The sequence below is a fragment of the Hemiscyllium ocellatum genome, chromosome 1 (assembly GCF_020745735.1).
Source record: "Hemiscyllium ocellatum isolate sHemOce1 chromosome 1, sHemOce1.pat.X.cur, whole genome shotgun sequence".
NCBI lineage: Eukaryota > Metazoa > Chordata > Chondrichthyes > Orectolobiformes > Hemiscylliidae > Hemiscyllium > Hemiscyllium ocellatum.
In genome coordinates this window covers 99,755,923-99,762,074 of record NC_083401.1, presented here as the reverse complement: position 1 = coordinate 99,762,074, position 6,152 = coordinate 99,755,923, and positions in this window count along the sequence as shown.

Sequence of the window (6,152 nt, the reverse complement as noted above, 5' to 3'; positions counted from 1 at the left end):
GTTAGATGTAGTCTCACTAATGCTCTGTATGACTGAAGCATTACCTCTCTATTAGCATTCAATTCCTTTTGCAATAAAGCATAATATTTTATGCTTTAGCCAGCTTTTCTGATTACTTGCTGTACCTACAGATTAACCTTCTGCTATTCACACACTAGCACATCCAGATCTCTCTGCATCTCAAAGCTCTGCAACTACTCACCATTTTGCCAATATGCTTTTATTTTATTCTTTCTGCAAAAATGAACACGTTCATACTTGCCCACATTGAGCTCCATTTGGCAGATCTTTGCCAATTCACTTAACCTATTTATATACCTTTGTAGGCTCCTTATATCCTCTTCATAACTCATTTTCCCACTTGTCTTTGTGTCATCAGCAAGTTTAGCGATCATTGCTTCGGTCTCTTCACCCAAATCATTCATTTTATATTTTATATTCATAATTGTAGAGGGTTGAGGGCCCAAAACTGACTCCTGTGGCATTGCACTCATTACTTCCTATCGACCTAAAACAAGACCCATTTATTCCAACTCTCAGTTTTCTGTTAGCTGGCCATTTTTTCTATTCACGTCGATATGTTATCCAACACCATGAGATTATATCTTAAGCAACAACCTTTGATGTGACACCTTTTCAATTGCCTTATGGAATTCTAAGTACTGATTCCCTTTTATTTGCAGTGTTCCTTCATAGTAACTCTAAGAAATTAGTTAATCATGATTTCCCTGAGACAAAGCCATGTTGGCTCTACCTGATTACTTTGAACTTATCCAAGTGGCCTTTATAATTTCTTTAATAAAAATGTCTAACATTTTCCTAATGACAGATGTTAAGCTAACTGACCTGTCATTTACTACTTTGTGCCTCCCTTTTTTGCATAAAGGAGTTGCATTGGCCATTTTCCAATTTAAATATATCTTCTTAACCTAACAGGTTTTGCAAAATTACCTAGCCACTTCTTTTAAAACCCTAACATGAATCCATCAGGACTTGGAGACTTGCAACACAAAGTTCCAACAATTTACTCATTACTAATTTCCTGATAATTATAATTTTTTTGAGTTCCTCCCTCCTTCCAATTCCAGCTATTTCCATGATGTTACTTGCATAATGAAGAATGATGCAAAATATCTGCTCATTTCATCTGCCATTTCATCTCTATCTTCCATTATGAATTGATCAAACTCTTTTTCTTTAGGGCCAACGTTTACCTTGTCACATCTTTTCTTTTTTAAAATATCTAAGGAAACATTTCCAATATACTTTTTTATATTTTTAGCTAACTTTCTCCTGTACTCTCATCTTTCCCTCCTTTTTAATCTTTTAGAAATTACTTGCTTTTCTTTATATTCTATTCAACCTTCTGATCTACTATATATCTTTGCAGAATTATATGTCTTTTCTTGACAATATCTTTGACTTTTTTTACTTAACAGTCAGAAGAACAGAAGAAGCCAGGGAAAGAAATAGCACAGTCAGGCTTTTCTCGCATTTAGCATGGAGAGTGATGGCCGATATGTACTGTAGTGTTGTATTCAGTTCATTCTCAATTTGAAAATATTTTAGATCATTCACTGTCAAAAATATCTGCTGCCAACATCAACTGCAAATGAGCTGATACCTTCAGACCACAGAACTTTTGGCGGACAATAATTTCTCATTGTCTCATGCAAATACTCAAAAGCAAGTCAGATTTGTGTACCATCAAGCTGGAATTTAATATCCATTTAAGTTGATTAGATTAGATTCCCTACAATATGGAAACAGGCCCTTCATCCCAACAAGTCCACACCGACCTTCCGAAGAGTAATCCACCCAGACCCATTTCCTTCTGGCGGTACGGTGGGTTAGTGGTTAGCACTGCTACCTCACAGCACCAGGGTCCCAGCCTTGGGTGACTATCTGTGTGGAGTTTGCACGTTCTCCCTGTGGGTTTCCTTTGGGTGCTCCGGTTTCCTCCCACAGTCCAAAGATGTGCAGGTCAGGTGAATTGGCTGTGCTAAATTGCCCATAGTTTTAGGTGCATTAATCAGAGGGAAATGTCTGGGTGGGTTACTCTTCGGAAGGTCGGTGTGGACTTGTTGGGACGAAGGGCCTGTTTCCACAATGTAGGGAATCTAATCTAATGCACCATAACACTATGGGCAATTTAGCATGGCCAATTCACCTGACCTGCACATCTTTAGACTGTGGGAGGAAACTGGAGCACCCAGAGAAAATCCATGCACACGGGGAGAACACGCAAACTCCACACAGACAGCCGCCGAGGCTGGAATGGAACCTGGGACCCTGGTGCTGTGAGTCAGCCGTGCTAATCATTGAGCCACCATGCCGCCCCACAAATTCACACCAACCCTTCGAAGAATAACCCACCCAGACCCATTTTCCCTCTGACTAATGTACCGAACACTATGGGCAATTTAGCTTAGCCATTTCATCTGATCTGCACATTTTAGGGCTGTGGGAGGAAACCCACGCAGACAGTGGGAGAATGTGCAAACTATACAGACAGTCGCCCGAGGCTGGGATCGAACCCAGGTCCCTGGCTATGAAACAACAGTGCTAACCACTGAGCAACAGTGCTACCCTAATTGCTAGAAGAATGTAAAACAATAAATTTCAGATGGATTTAACTAAGCCCATGAAAGTAGGAAAAGTTGCATATGGAGGTGACTTAATTAGATGAAATGTTAAACCTTGAGTTCCTGATGGCTGGGTAAATTAGAGTGATAACGTTTGTAGCCTATTTGGAGCATGTTTTTCATCAGCCTGGGGGGACTGCTTATAATATATTTACATACCTGGAAAACTAACATGACATTATTTTTAATAAACCTTGAATACCTTGAAGATAAAGTTAGGGGCCCAATCAGTTCCCATTGGTTTAAAGGTGGCCTGTTGTATCTGAGGGTTGGTGCTTTTCCTTGTGGAGCTCTGCGGCATGAGGAATTGGAGCAGGAAGCTGGCAGCTCACCTGGAGGCTCAGGTTCGGCAAGAGTAAGTCAGCGGTGCGGTGCTTTGTGGAACGGGATGTCATTGTGGTGACAAGGGAATGGAGGAGTTAAGTGGGAAAGGCCGGATGATGTGGGTTTGGTGGGAAACAGGGGACAGATAGTCAAAGTATTAAAATATACGGCCAGAAGTCAGTGCCTGTAATGTGGAACACTTCAGGTTATTGGTTGTCAGGTCCTTACATGGCTTTAAGTTTACCTTATTTTCATTATCCCTGTTGAGAGTGACCTTGGACAATATTCTCTAAAAGGAAAGTTCAGTTATGTCCCACAGACCAGAGTACAACACTGGCTTCTAATAGTAATGTTCAGGTACAGAGCAAAAATAAAGGCACAACATTATATCTTGCATAATAGAGGAAAATTCTCTAAATCCCCTGTCAGCATCCACATTTGCCAAGGCATGCCAGTACATATAGCTCTCTAACGAAACTAGTCTAGGCAGGTGATGTTGAAGCACACAAGAATAAAATGAAACCAATACAGTATGAAATATTTGTAAGTTATTTGTAATTTGTAAAAAACACCCATGCCCCCTTTGTGATATCAAGACTCATTTTAAGAGTAATGTTGTTAGGTAGCAACATTGTGGCTGTGATGCAGGACCTTCCTATTGGAACACAAGGCTATTTAATCAACTTTCCAGAGACGGAGTATGGTCAGCTGATAGTGAGTTTCATTGATGCAAAGCTTCCCCACTGTTGAATTAAATGTGTTTAGCATGGACGCCTTTGGCACTTAGAATTTTAATTTTAGGTTGTGGGATACGGCAAAACTAGAGAAAAATAAGACTATAGTGCACTCAGTCTAATCATACACCCAGGGTCAGTAATGAAGTCACTTCCATAAACAATATTCTTTTCACACTGTCAGAAGAATCCCATACTGCCCATGGTCTAATCAATTAATAAAATAACTCACAGCCCTAATAATCAGATCTTAACATGGTCGGGAGTGGACATTATGCCATTACATGTTCATTCCTGAGTGATTCTCTAGTTTTTCAGTGAGTAGACTAGCAACACACCAGGAAGTTGTAACCTGAGGCAAACAGTTAATTTTTTTTTACATCTTGTTTTTTTCTTTCTGCATAACCATTTATTGCCCTATCTCCTGAACAGGAAACTAGCAGCTGATCTCTGACACAGGTCCACTTAGGCATTCCTTTCAAGTTGTTCAAGAAGTTGACTATTACTTCCTCTCTTAACTTGGATGTGATCCCTAAAAAGATCAATTTTAGTTTTCAAATGATTGAGACCAGCTTGGTATAATGACATGATTTCTTTTGTGTGAAACAGTGTGGAGGAGAGGTTTTCTTGCAACGTTGAGGAAGGTATCCATCTTAAAGATAACTGCTCAGATTTCCTTTTGATATTAATTGTATTTCTCTATCTCACATGTAGGTAAAAGCAGAGAGCTCTTGCCGTGTGCTCCACAATAGTTTCCTCACTTTGCATTGAAGTCCTGACCCAGAAAATACTATAAACGTAGTTGCTATTATTTGCAAATAAGAGAAAGAGAGAATAATCTTGGGGAAAAAAATGAGTTAGCCGAATAATTCTATCCACATTTAGGTTTAGAAAAGAATCTGATATTGACAGGTGGGAGTCCAAGAAAATACTGAGAGCCAAGAGTCTTAAAGCTCAAGAGCAGGCAAACCATTGGCTCCTGTGTCAGTAGCTTGCTAGCCCAGGCAGGTTTCATATTGGTTTCTTCTATAGACAGTGTAACAAACATTGGAACCAAGTTTACAATCTCTTTCCGTAAGAGGCTTAGTCACTGTCAAAGTAACAATTGATCTTAATTTTTCTCCAGGCAGCATTTGATCTTATAAAACAATGAGCAGGTGATAGATGCCTCCTGGAGGAAAGTCATAAATTTCAGCTGTTTCCTACTGGACCCACCTTAACAGAAATAACAAACACTGAACTATTATTATCGTGGGATTTCTGTATATATGGGATGCTATGGATGTCACTGTGAGGCATTAAAGTTCCTGAGAGCATCATTCATTCTATGATTTTACAGCTAATTAGTGATGGCAATCACATCATTCTGCAAAAAGAATTAATTCTACCCTCAAAGTATGACTATCTGAATTGTTCAGCAATGGAAATACATATGGATAATTGCTTGGAGACCTTGGCTATGTATTTCCATTGTTTTAGAATAACTTTTGGGACTAAGATTTAGAATAGGCTCCATGAAATATTTAGTACTGTGTGTATCAATTTTGAAGTGATTGTCAAAGTTCTGAAGTAGATTTTGTTTGGCTGGAGAGAATGTGGGAGAGAAGCTTGCACTATAATCCAGCAAGAGTCTGAAGGGTTAGAGTGGAACACTAAATGTGGCATAAATTCTGCAGTTAGGAAAGGATTGAACTTTCTACTCATAGAAGATCAAGACAAATAAGTGGAAGGGCATTTCTCACAGCTATTCACTTGTAAAGGTAATGGCAGCATTTGGCAACGTTACTTGACTAATCCAGAAAACTGAACTCATGTTCTGAATTCCCATCTTGGCAGTTGATGGAAATTCAATTTTTTTAAAAAAGTAAGTAATTTGTGATGCATGGATATCACTGGTCAGACCAGTATTTATTACCCAGAGGGCAGTTAAGAGTCAATCACATTGTGGTTGGTCTGTAGGCCAGACCAGATAAAGACAGTAATTTCCTTCCCTAAGGGACATTAGTGAACCAGATGAGTTTCTTTCTGACAATTAGCATTCTCACCATGGTCATTATTAGACTTAATCTCAGATTTCTAATTGAATTCAAATTCCATCTTCTGTCATGGTGGGATTTTGAACCTGGGTCTTTGGATTAATAGTCTAAAGACAATACCACGAGGCCATCGACTCCCCTTGTTTATGATTATGTCTAAGAATAGAGAGTTCTAGTAAAACCTTTGCAAACTGTGAACAATGTGATCAGCCACAGGTCAGTTCAAAAAATATCACTGGGAAAATGGGATTTTCAACTTTAAGAAAAAAAGTCCAACTTACTGAGCAAAGTTTAACAGTTAGATGAGAATCTCGCTAGTGAACAGTGAGAAACCTTTTTGCATGCATTTATATTTCATTATTATCTACTCTAACTTCATTATGCATGTTGCTTTTCTCCCGTTCAACAGGAAG